The 13,571-nt window shown below is 41.8% G+C and overlaps 1 protein-coding gene across 1 annotated transcript in view; it reads right to left on the bottom strand.

Moving 5' to 3' along the window:
* Positions 1 to 12,750, bottom strand: part of LOC132901335 (histone-lysine N-methyltransferase PRDM9-like) — a 119,543-nt gene extending 106,793 nt beyond the window's left edge. The window contains exon 1 of the mRNA XM_060943652.1: positions 12,645 to 12,750. The gene's annotated coding sequence lies outside the window, so the exon portion shown is untranslated. The remainder of the gene's footprint in view (positions 1 to 12,644) is intronic.
* Between the last annotated feature and the right edge of the window lie 821 nt (positions 12,751 to 13,571).

Genomic DNA, 13,571 nt, shown 5'->3' with positions numbered 1-13,571 from the left:
GAAAGTAGGTGATGACGCTACACTGACGTCATAACCAGAGATTCCATGGAATCTCATGTGCTCTGCGCATGTGCAGAAGATGATTGATGGGAAAATACCCTGTATTGTTATGCGATAAACTGATCAGTTGGAAGGTTTTTACCATGAATTTTTATGCATATAAGCGATATATGCAATTAACCGATATGCAATTAACTGATCAAATTTGTATATGAATAATGGGGAATGGTTTGTGGTTTTCTACTTCTTATGCAAATAAGCGATTTATGCGATTAACCGATATGCAATTAAGTGATATGAACTGTATATGCAAAATTAAAGATCCTCATACAGGTGAGACAGTGTCTACCCCGGATGGTATTGAGGATATCTTCCAAAGATATTATCAAGACCTATATACACAACCTGCATCTGCAGATGAGAATGATATGATTGCATTCCTAGAAACGTTAGACTTACCCTCAATTGGACTTATACAAAATGATAAATTAACAGCAGAGATTACACTGGAGGAAGTAAAAGAAGCAATAAATACATTGAAAAACAATAAATCACCAGGGAGCGATGGATACCCAGCAGAGTGGTATAGGATGTTTGGAGAAGAGCTGTCACCACTACTCCTTGCCTCTTTCAATTGGACTCTCCAAAACAATAAAATACCCCCATCATGGTCTGAGGCAATAATTACAGTCATACCGAAACAAGGAAAAGACAAAGAACACTGTGCAAGCTATAGACCAATCTCAATATTAAATGTTGACTATAAAATATATACAACTATAATCTCTAAACGGCTGAACTCCTTTATATCAGAAATAATAGAGGAAGATCAAACAGGATTTATAAGAGGGCGCCAGACCCATGACAACATTAGAAGAACACTACACGTAGTGGAACAAGCAAGAAAAGACAAAAAGAGCACTGTATTAGTAAGTATTGATGCAGAGAAAGCTTTCGATTCGGTCAACTGGAATTTTCTATATAAAGTGTTAGGGAGATTTGGCTTTAATAATAAATCAATACAGTGCATAAAGACACTCTATCAACAACCAACTGCAAGAATTAAAGTCAATGGGAGCCTGACAGACAAAATTAGACTACAGAGATCAACAAGACAAGGATGCTGTCTATCACCCACTCTATTTGCCATTTTTATAGAGCCGCTAGCACAGGCTATAAGACAGGAACAAGAGATTAAAGGAGTGGTGGTGAATGGCGTAGAACAAAAAATAGGACTTTTCGCAGATGACGTCATAACCTACCTCGAACGCCCGAATGAATCATTACCTCAATTGATGAAACTTTTAGAAACATTTGGACACCTATCAGGATATAAAATAAATGTTGCAAAGACACAGATATTAGCACTTAACTATAGCCCACCTAAAGAGATCCAAGAATTATTTAAACTTGACTGGAAACGTAAGGGAATTGAATATTTGGGGGTCACAATCATGAAAGGATTATCTAAACTATATAAATCAAACTATGGTAAGATAAATCAGGAAATACAAAAAGATATTGAAAGATGGTCCACATTAACACTGGATCTAAGCTCACGAATCCAGATAATCAAGACGAATGTTTTGCCAAGGCTTTTATACCTGTTCCAATCCTTACCAGTAGAGGTCCCACAGTCTCAGTTTATGAGCTGGAATAGAATAATTTCAAGGTTTGTTTGGGGTGGAAAAAGGCCTAGAATAAGATTGGAGACTCTCCAGCTGCCAAAAGAAGAAGGTAGGATGGGACTTCCCAATCTGAAAGCATACTACTATGCAGCCCAGCTGAGGTATATGGTTGGATGGTGCAAACCAGATTACACTGCAAAGTGGAAAGAGTTGGAAACACAGCTTGGAGAATACCCAGTACAGAGTATTATAGGAGATGAAGACACATACAAGGTGATTAAAAACCAAATAAACCCAATAACGAAGTTTACACTAAAATTATGGTTCAGCATAATAAAAAAATACAAGATTCAAAAAGATGCTAATTCATTAAAATGGATAGCATATGATAGCAAATTCAAACCAGCTAGATATGATAAAGGGTTTAAGTGGTGGACAACCAAGGGAATCACAGCGTGGTGTGTGCTAGTGAAGAACGGGCAGCTGGAGAGTTTCCAAAATATGAAGGAAAAATTTGATTTGGATAAACAGGAATTCTATAGGTACCTACAACTTAGAGATTACTTTCTGAAAGAGATCAGGATGGACCCCTCCGGAGAAGTGCATGGTGTGATCCAACTCGTAATCAATATATACAAAGAAAACAAAATTAGAATTGTTTCCAGGTTATATAAAAAGTTAATATCAAATAAGCACTCAACCAAATACATAAAAGAAAAATGGGAATCAGAATTTAAGATAAAAATCACAGAAGAAGAGTGGTTAAAGATGTGGAAGATACACCACACATCCACCAATTCACGGATCTGGAGGGAGTTCTCCTGGAAAAATCTGGTACGTTTTTTTATCTCACCCAAAGTCAAGAGTAAACAGGTGAACAAAAATATGCCTTGTTGGAGAGGCTGTGGAGTAATGAATGTGGATCACTCGCACGTTTTCTGGAAATGTGATAAAATCAGATTGTTTTGGAAAATGGTACACGATGCATTGTTGCAAATTCTTGGATATAAGATTCCAATGACTTGTACAGTATTGTATTTGTGTAATCTATGTGAAGAAAATATTAGACCGAAAGATAGATACCTGGTAAAAATATTACTAACAGCAGCTAAGAAAGCCATCACGAAGAAATGGGGAAGGGAAGACACCCCCACTCAAGATCAATGGACTCACCTGGTTGAGGAAATATACACAATGGAAAAAATGATACACCGCCTGAGGCTACAGGAAGCCCAATTCAAAGAGAAATGGAAGAGATGGACAATATTTATCACTGAACAACGACAAAACTAAAAAACTTGATTAAGGAAAAGAAAAAAGAATATGGACAGATTATACGTAAAGAGACTCCCATTTGTTATATTTCTGAACGTGTTCTTACTTGTTGTAATTTATTATTGAGTTGTTCCTCCTTTGTAAAGAAAATTTTCAATAAAAATTAAAGTGAAAAAAAAAAAAATATATATGGCCTTGTCCCAACTTTTTTGAGATGTGTTGTTGTCATGAAATTTAAAATCACCTAATTTTTCTCTTTAAATGATACATTTTCTCAGTTTAAACATTTGATATATCATCTATGTTCTATTCTGAACAAAATATGGAATTTTGAAACTTCCACACCATTGCATTCCGTTTTTATTTACAATTTGTACTTTGTCCCAACTTTTTTGGAATCGGAGTTGTAGGTGACCACAGGTTTTACATATTTGTTTATTTACTACGTTTGTATTTTTGTCTTTATTCATCTAGAACGGCACTATGCCCAGTAGGATTTTTATTTTCAATTATTACTCTAGAACAGCCTAGTGCCTAGTAGGAACATAAGTGCATGACACAGGAGGAGCAGTTGCGTCCGGGGTGTTAAAAGGGGCGGACCACCGCTCTCCCCTCAGATGCACTTTGGATGAAGAACTGGAGAGCAGCAGCCTGTCATTTCCTTATTTTATTCACCTGTTTACAGGTTTGTACTGGGTAAATCCCTCCTGCCTATGTTATGGTGTTTGTAATTGATAAAAATTCAAAAATAACACAAAAACAAGTATAAAAAGTTATTACTTTTTTAGTTAAAAAAAAAAAGTTTGCCATCGTATGAAGTGGCTAGCTGAGGTAAACGTTCAGCTGCCGTCTCACGAGCTATCTGTGGCGGCAAACTGAAGCACTTCAGATGGCTAGCTGCCGTCTTTTAGCTAATTGGATCCTTTGAGGTCCTATTGACATTCACATAGCTAACTGCTAACATAGCGTTGTGAGCTCCCAGACACTATTTTTAGATACAGTTATTTCACAAAGTTTAATGTGTATAAATAAGTTCACCCACTGTTGTTGTGAAATGGATATTTTATGATGTTTGAGTATAAGAAATACAGTTTTGATATAACAGTTATTTTAGTAATGAACTGAATCTTTATGTGCGCTATTCTTAGATTTTTGCTATTTTGTGGAATTCTATTCAGCATGAATGTTTAGTGAGGTGGTTTGTTAGCCAGCTACAGGTAGCCCTTACTTAAATATACTGGAATTTTTATGTTCTTGCACTATTCAGTCATAGTGGCCTATTTTCACTGGTGTAAAGGTGAAAATGTGAATGTATGAATGGTTTTGGGATACAGGAGTGTGTGTGTGTGTGTGTGTGTGTGTGTGTGTGTGGTGTTATGGAATGACAATTTTAATGAACATGTTTACTGCCGAAACGCACAGATGAGAATTATGGCACATAGATACTTTTGATATGATCACAAATAAATAAAGAGATGCGCTTTGGATGAAGAACTGGACAGCAGTAGCCTGTGCCATTTCCTTATTTTATTCACCTGTTAACAGGTACTATATTATTGTGGTACCACTTTTGGGACCCGTAATAGTACCAACTTCATATTTTGTGCCTTTGCTAATCAAAACAAGATCTTTCCAGTGGTATAATTGTTTTTATGGTAGACCTTGTCATACATTTGTAATATGCATTTGAATTATAGGCGCAATTTTTTTTTTTTTTAAAGCCTAATAAAATCAGAAAGTTTGATTTCTTTTGAACACATACCTAGTTGCCTAAAGAGTACTATAACATGAGTAATAAATAAGAAAATTTGAAAGATCTGGTGTGCTTTAATGTGGAGATATGGGGCGTCAAAGTTGCTCCAAAGCACATTTTTTTTATGATTTTCAGCAAGCCATAACTTGGCAAATATTGAACTGTATTTTAGTATTTAAAGGCGTCTGGCATTGAAGAACAATCCTTGAAAAGTTCATGTATTTTGCATGAATACTTTAAAAGTAGTGACATTCCATGTCCCAACAGCCAGCCGCTGTGTCCGGGGATCAGGTCGTCGAGGCCCCTGCCTTCGACTGCCACCCAATCCACATTGCACCAGTCCCCTACTGCTACCTCTGTGGGTGGTGAACCCACAGGAGGTCGGGCCCACGTCACCTCTTCGGGCTGAGCCCGGCCGGGCCCCATGGGCAAAGGCCCAGCCACCAAGCGCTCGCATACGAGCCCCAACCCCGGGCCTGGCTCCAGGGTGGGGCCCTGGCTGCGTCATCCCGGGCGACGTCACGGTCCTCGGATTTTTCTCCATAGGGGTTTTGGTGAACCAGGACCTTCAGCATGCACTGGGGCGGTTTGCAGTCGAGTGTGAAGCGGCTGGGATGAGAATCAGCACCTCCAAGTCCGAGGCCATGGTTCTCGACCGGAAAAGGGTGGCTTGCCCTCTACAGGTTGGTGGAGAAGTTCTGCCTCAAGTGGAGGAGTTTAAGTATCTCGGGATCTTGTTCACGAGTGAGGGAAGGATGGAGCGTGAGATCGACAGGCGGATCGGTGCAGCCTCCGCAGTGATGCGGTCGCTTTACCGGTCCGTCATGGTGAAGAAGGAGCTGAGCCAAAAGGCGAAGCTCTCAATTTACCGGTCGATCTACGTTCCGACTCTCACCTATGGTCATGAGCTTTGGGTAATGACCGAAAGGACAAGATCGCGGATACAAGCGGCCGAAATGAGTTTCCTTCGCAGGGTGGCTGGGCGCTCCCTTAGAGATAGGGTGAGAAGCACAGTCACTCGGGAGGAGCTCGGAGTAGAGCCGCTGCTGCTCCACATCGAGAGGAATCAGCTGAGGTGGCTCGGGCATCTTTTTCGGATGCCTCCTGGACGCCTCCCTGGGGAGGTGTTCCAGGCATGTCCCCCCGGGGGGAGGCCCCGGGGAAGACCCAGGACACGCTGGAGGGACTATGTATCTCGGCTGGCCTGGGAACGCCTCGGTGTTCTTCCCGAGGAGCTGGCCGAGGTGTCTGGGGAAAGGGAAGTTTGGGCTTCCCTGCTTAGACTGCTGCCTCCACGACCCGGTCCCGGATAAAGCGGAAGACGATGAGACGAGACGAGACTTTAAAAGCAATGACTTATGGAAGTTAGGTCCGTTTTCTGTAGCACGCGTTTCAACAGTGAAATTGGGGCCACGCCCTTTTTTCAAGCCCCTATATCTCAGAAACTAATGAAGGTACAAGCCTAAAATGTTGTACACTATTTACTGGGCACACTGACAATATTTACAGAAAGTATGAAGCAAATCTGAGATGGTCAGTGGCGCACATTTTTCTAAATCTGGTGATTTGGGGTGGAATTACCCAATAGTGAAGGCTACATCAGGGGGCAGAGACTTTTCTTACAAAAGGCTACAGTTATGGAACAGCCTTCCAAGTAGTGTTCGGGAATCAGACAGTCTCAGTGTTTAAGTCTCGGCTGAAAACATATCTGATTAGTCAAGCCTTTTGTTAACAGTTATGATGAGATAAAGGAATAGATCTGGAGGGTCCTCAGGCATAGTGTGTTTTGGTAAACTGAGATGTACGGATGCTGTCACCCCACTCTCACACGTTCACTCGGGTTTGTTGACGGGTTAATGGCTGCTGCACTATGTCCCAGGGCTCCCTGGTGTCCATGTTACTGGCTCTCCCTTTTAGTTATGCTGTTATAGTTGGTCTTGATGGAGTCCCTGCTCACACTCGGAACACAATCAGTCCCCCCAGGATTTTGCGGGCCTTTTTTGTGATTGTTGCAGGCTAAAATGTCTGATGTTGCCGGGGGGGGGTGTTCCAAAAAATTGCGATGAAAGTTGCAGTGTTTTTTTAGGTTTTTGTTGCGATTACATTGCGGGAGGAAGTGAAAGTTGCAAGAAATTGTTGCGATTTTCTCTTTTTATGATTAAAATTGAGTGATATGTTAAATATTAAGTTATTACTGAAAAACTATTGATTAAAAAAAAAAACAAGAGACACTGAGAGATGGCCCTATAAACAACTTTACAAATATAAAAGATTACCAGGACTACAAAAATGCAGAAAAATAGGCTTTACTTATCCAAATGCACCTCATCTCATATCATCTCTAGCCGCTTTATCCTTCTACAGGGTCGCAGGCAAGCTGGAGCCTATCCCAGCTGACTACGGGCGAAAGGCGGGGTACACCCCGGACAAGTCGCCAGGTCATCACAGGGCTGACACATAGACACAGACAACCATTCACACTCACATTCACACCTACGGTCAATTTAGAGTCACCAGTTAACCTAACCTGCATGTCTTTGGACTGTGGGGGAAACCGGAGCACCCGGAGGAAACCCACGCGGACACGGAGAGAACATGCAAACTCCACACAGAAAGGCCCTCGCCGGCCACGGGGCTCGAACCCGAACCTTCTTGCTGTGAGGCGACAGTGCTAACCACTACACCACCGTGCCGCCCCTCCAAATGCACCTGTTGGTTCAAAAGTTAAAGTGCATAGAACCTCACAGCACAACATGAAGTTACCTTAAAATAGAATATAAATGCCTCAGCTTTCATGTAAAAAAAAAAAAAAACTTAATACTAGTACTGTGTGCAGGCAGTCTCTCCTGAAGACTAAATTAAACAATAATTATAAACTAATAAAATAAATGGCTCAGGCTTCATAGAAGGAAAAAAAAACAATTTGAACAGAATCTCACAGTATGATGCTGAAGCTGCCTAACGATGGAAAATAAAATACCATTTTGGCAAAAATGTTGGCATCCATTAATTTCTTGTATTAAGTAAAAAAAATAATGTAAAGTGCACACAGTCCTTCACTGTAAACATAACACACTTTCAGTAACAGAATTTAAGCCTATATAAACACTGACTCGCACATGCTGCTTCTCTTGAATGGAAACACGGAAGTAAGCAGAGTTGCCAGATACTGCTGACGTTTTCCAGTCCAAAATATGTTCAAAACCCGCCAAAATGCACTTGAAACCGCCCAATCTGGCAACACTGGAAGTAAGGCGGAAGGTAGTTTGTCAACGTCACCTCAAGACGATGCCAACGATTGGTCAAATTTGTGGGAAAGTTGCGGTGATTGCAATTATATCCAACACCGCCCTGAATTCGCGGGGATTGGTTGAATTTGCGTTGATGTTGCAAATCGCAACATCGCGAAATCTTGGAGGGTCTGCACAATGTACATGCTTTTCTTAACCATTAGGTGACAATGGGCAAACCTAACAATCTGAGCTTCTCACTTTCTTTCTGTTGAGTTACAGGTCACTCCTGAGATACCAGTGATGCTGACCTCTCCTGCTCTTTGGACCTGCCTGATCCATCCTGATGCCCTACTCCTGGATGAGGTTATCACTTCTCTCCTGTGGAGGATGGCCCCAATATGGACAGTCTAAACATAGACTTTAGGACTGCAGTTGTCATGAACAGCTTTGCACTCAAGTCTCCATCAATGAACAGCTGATAATGTCAACAAAATAGACCTAATGTTAAAACTAATGAATTTCCTGGTTATACAATTGCATTTTTTGACCATATAGGACACACTTATAGAAGCAAGTTATTTATAATCATACAATCTGTCATCACCCAAATAAGGATGGGTTCTTTTTTGAGGTTTCTTCATGTCATCTCAGGCAGTTTTTCCTTGCCACCATCACCTCAGGCTTGCTCATTAGGGATACATTTATCCTGTGGCTATTCAGAACTTGAACCGCAACATGGATAACATCATGGAGAAGCATTTTTAAGTTCGTTTCTTAGACAAGGATTTTAAGCTCGTTACCTTGTTGACAGTTTTGGCGTGAAACTTCCGCCTTCCTCAGAATTGTCACCAGATGTCAGGTGGTGACGTGCCTTATCAGCTGATGTTACGTTACGGAGGCGTGAACATCCTGTCCGATTTGACAGGTAGTCCACACCTCCTGCTGTCAGGTCGCTCCCCCAGGACGGCGCTCCAGGTGTGTGACAGCGTGTACGCTCCCTCATCCCGGTTTATCGTCCTTTCTGCCCGCTTGCGTATCTCCACTGCCTCTAAAATCCAATGCTGGTATCTATTTTCTTCAGCGCGAATGACTCTGGCCTCTTCCCAATTCATTATGTGATTTTGTCATTTGCAGTGGTCTGAAATGGCTGATTTTAGGTTTTCTTGGTACGCTTTTTCTTTTTCAGATCTTGTGTGTCTTTTTGTTGTTTCTTTTTCACATTCAATTTGGTGTTCTTTCCTTCGTGTATGGAAGCATCTGCCCGTTTCACCAATGTAGACTTTGTTACATGAACGGCAAAGGATTTCATAGATGACATTGCATTTGTTGTCCGGTTGTATTTTGTCTTTGGGGTGAACTAGCAACTGTCGGAGGTTCTTGTATGGTTTGACCGGGGTGTTATGATATTTCGTCATGGATCGTTGAATGCATTCTGTGACTCCTTTTATGTATGGTAGTGTGACAAAGCCCCGGTTTGTTTTTTCGGTGTTTTTTCTTGTTTGTTTGTTTCCTTTGTTTGTGTCTGTAATTTCCCTTTTTGGATTGCCCACGGTGGATATTGGCAGTTTTTTAATGCCTGTTGAATGTGTTGGTCCTCCTCCTGTCCATCTTTCTCCTCCGTGATGTTCTGTGTTCGGTCGTATAGTGTTCTGATTACTGACATTTTATGTGCGATGGGATGTTCAGATGTCCAGAGAAGATACTGGTCGGTGTGTGTAGGTTTTCTGTATGTTGTAATTTTAATGTTCCCTTCTTCTGTATAGTGTATTTTTAGGTCCAAAAAAGCTATTGTCTTGTCCATTTCCTCTTCGTGTGTGAATTTTATGTTGCCTGTCTTGTCTATGGAGTTTAGGTGATCGGTGAGTTGTTGTGTGTGGCCTGTTTTGATTATTTCAAGGATGTAATCAACGTATCATTTCCAGAAAATGGGTTTGCAGTCGTCCGGTGCTGTTTCTATGGCTTGGGTTTCCAGATCCTCCATGAAAAAGTTGCATAGACTGGCAGATAGCGGGTCCCCCATTGCAAATCCCTCTTTTTGTCTGTAAATTGTACCTCTGAATTGGAAATATGTGGAAGTCGAAATGAAATGCAACAGTTTTGTTATGTCCTGTGCTGTAAGTTTTGTGCGTTTTTTCAGAGTTACGTCTGCTTTTAACTGGTTTTCTACTATGTTTAGTGTGTTTGTGACCGGTGTTTTTGTAAAGAGGGATATGACGTCATGTGATACGAAGATTTCATCCTTTTCTATCTTGATTTCCTTTAATTATTTCGCCAGTTGTTTTGAGTTTTTGCAGTGGTATTCCGTAAGTCCTAGGAGTTGTTTGATTATGTCTGCAAGTGTCTTGGAAAGGTTGTAGGTTTACTGATCCTATGCTGTCTACAATGGGTCTTAGTGGTGCTCCGGGTTTATGAATATCATATCAACACCCCGGTCAAACCATACAAGAACCTCCGACAGTTGCTAGTTCACCCCAAAGACAAAATACAACCGGACAACAAATGCAATGTCATCTATGAAATCCCTTGCCGTTCATGTAACAAAGTCTACATTGGTGAAACGGGCAGATGCTTCCATACATGAAGAACACCAAATAGAATGTGAAAAAGAAACAACAAAAAGACACAAGATATGAAAAAGAAAAAGCATACCAAGAAAACCTAAAATCAGCCATTTCAGACCACTGCAAATGACAAAATCACATAATGAATTGGGAAGAGGCCAGAGTCATTCGCGCTGAAGAAAATAGATACCAGCGTTGGATTTTAGAGGCAGTGGAGATACGCAAGCGGGCAGAAAGGACGATAAACCGGGATGAGGGAGCGCACGCTGTCACACACCTGGAGCACCATCCTGGGGGAGCGACCTGACAGCAGGAGGCGTGGACTACCTGTCAAATCGGACAGGACGTTCACGCCTCCGTAACGTAACATCAGCTGATAAGGCACGTCACCACCTGACATCTGGTGACAATTCTGAGGAAGGCGGAAGTTTCACGCCGAAACTGTCAACAAGGTAACGAGCTTAAAATCCTTGTCTAAGAAACGAACTTAAAAATACTTAGTCAGACATAATGAACTTCCACTACATACATCATGGAGAAGCTTTCGGCTTTGCAGAGGAAAATGGATTCGAGAGACCAGAATGGACAATCAGAGTAGTCGTGTAAAGGAATGCGTCTGCTCGACCCAAGACCAAACAAGCCCAATCTTATCTGCTTTCGGCTCCCTCAGACAGCACTGGCCTTGGCCAAGGCCGTTGCTGGGACAACAATTCCCCCCGGAGGTCACTGCTGTTAGACTCTCTCGTATTCCTCCCCCCTCTTCCCGCGGTCGCTGCTTCACCCCCAGTGTGACAAGTGGGTGCGTGACCAGCGTCATCATGGCTGCAGGAGCGGACGGCTGCTTGCTTGTGCTGGGTTACCTCTACCTCCTCCCCCCCGATCGCCCCCCTCCCCCAAGTCCTGAGTTTTCATGTTGTAAAGTGTACTTGTGTTATTTTGTGTTTATGTGCTGAGGATTTTTTTTATGTTCCTACACTGTAATCCTCACAGGAGCATAGTGTGGGGGTTGCTTTTTTTCTCCTCCCCTCTCCTCATGTTACTCTGTATTTTTTTCTTTTCATCCCTGCCTTCCAGTCCTGTCTACTCCCCCTCTGTCGATTTTGTGTGTGTGTAAGGACAGGTTGATGGTCAATTTCGCTGGTACTTGTGACTAGTGATAATAAAGGGTTCATTCATCATTAAGTCATATATTTAAAAGCTGTATTTTTCTGTCAAGCTGGTTTGCGACAATGCCTACTGTTAAAAGCATTATACAAATTGGCCTAAAAAACCCTGCACTAAATTCACAACTTCCTATGCAGAGGTAGTAACAATGCTGCCCAAACTCCACATGAACTCAGCTAAATCATGATCAGTTATGACACGATTAGGATGACCCTCAGAGAACAATCTACACTTCTTAGAGGTGTAACTTTTTTTGTGAACAGAAGACAGCATGGCAGATGAAGAATAGCAGGGAGCAGACCAACATCCTGAAAGAAGCATCAAAGCAGTGGAGATACAAATCACTTCTGGTCACAACTTTAAGAATAAAGCCAGAGCGAAAACAGGATGCAGAGCTGTGTGAGTTGGGCCTTTAGCCCCGAGTTAAAATAAGAGGTTTCATTGCTGCCAGAGCTAATTGTTAGACACAGTTCTCTCTCTCTCTCTCTCTCTCTCCAGGGATCAGAGGCTTCGAGCTCAACACCATACGATTCTTCCAACAAGACCTCCTGGTTCGGGAAACCATGCCTAAAACAGTCCCCTATGATTTCATCCATTTTTATTTTCCGTGTGGAAAGCTTTCTGCTTAACACACTGCAGAGGGGGTGATTCTGCCTGATTAGCTTAATAATAATAATAATAATAAATTATTATTATTATTATTATTATTATTATTATTATTATAGCATTTTTGGGGGGTCTGTGAGAAATCAAGTCAGAATTTCGAGAAATAAAGTTGGAATTGCGAGGAAGTCGCAATTTAGAGAAAGAAAAAAAACAACCACCCGTGATGGAAATTAACTTGAAGTGAAGATTATTTAAATACTTTAAACATACAAGTAAACAGGTTAGCCAAACTACAAATCTCTCCTTGGATAAATAGTGCACTATCTAGGGTGCACATGGCATTATTTCATACTGAACATAGTTCCTAAAATAACAAAGTGGAGATATATTTGGGATTCGACCACACACATTCAGTTTAACTTACCTCAGGGTTTTAAATCCTCAGAGCCAGACACAATAACGTGTTTTTATTTTTATAAATCGAGGGACTAAAGCGACTCAGACGAGCAGCGGTTTTTTCTTCTCCAGTGTTTCCTAGCGGTTGGAGAAGCAGCTACAGGACGCGTTACCGCCACCACCTGGACTGGAGTGGAGTTTCAGGGTGGAGGACGCCTATCCCAACCCTCACACACTTCTACTCATAACAATTAAAATGTCATTTTAAAAAAGTGTAATATTACATGCCTGGACCCGTTTGATTGTAATGAACATGTCTGTGCTGCTTTTTTCCCGCTGGAAGTTAAAATTCTCTGTGGCTGGTTTGCTTCCAGTGGAACTGGTGCATAGCACAAAGTGGGCAGAATAATAAAGACTCCTCTGAGGCACAGAAAGCCAGCATCCAGTGTTGCCAGATACTACTGACATTTTCCAGCCCAAAATATGTTCAAAACCCGCCAAAATGCACTTGATGCCTATCTTGTAAAGTAAAAATATGCAGCTAAAGACCAGTATACTGTTTGTAAATCGAACAACAATGCAAACAACTTCTAAATGGCAGCATGAGCCCGTCAGTGCTGGAGGTGAAAAATCTGCTGTCTGGTACTCGGCTCCGTGTGGTTGAATCAGATTATATTGCCGCTTTTCCACTACAAACGCAGCTGAGCCGTGCCGTGCTGAGTTGGGCTGAGTCGAGCTGAGCGGGGGCGATTGGAGTTGCATTTCGACTACAACCATGCTGAACCGTGCTGGCTGGAAGTGGGTGGACACATTGGGTGGAGTTAGCGAAAGTGGGTGGACGTCACGTGATGTCGTTAAGCAGCGCAAACAGTGACATCAGTGAGCTTTTAAGTGGTAGTCTCACGACCCGAATAGTAAACAATAAACATGGAGGACATGGAGTCGTTAGTGTTGC

This window comes from Neoarius graeffei, chromosome 17 (assembly GCF_027579695.1).
Source record: "Neoarius graeffei isolate fNeoGra1 chromosome 17, fNeoGra1.pri, whole genome shotgun sequence".
NCBI classification, from domain to species: domain Eukaryota; kingdom Metazoa; phylum Chordata; class Actinopteri; order Siluriformes; family Ariidae; genus Neoarius; species Neoarius graeffei.
This window is presented reverse-complemented; position numbering and strand designations above follow the sequence as displayed.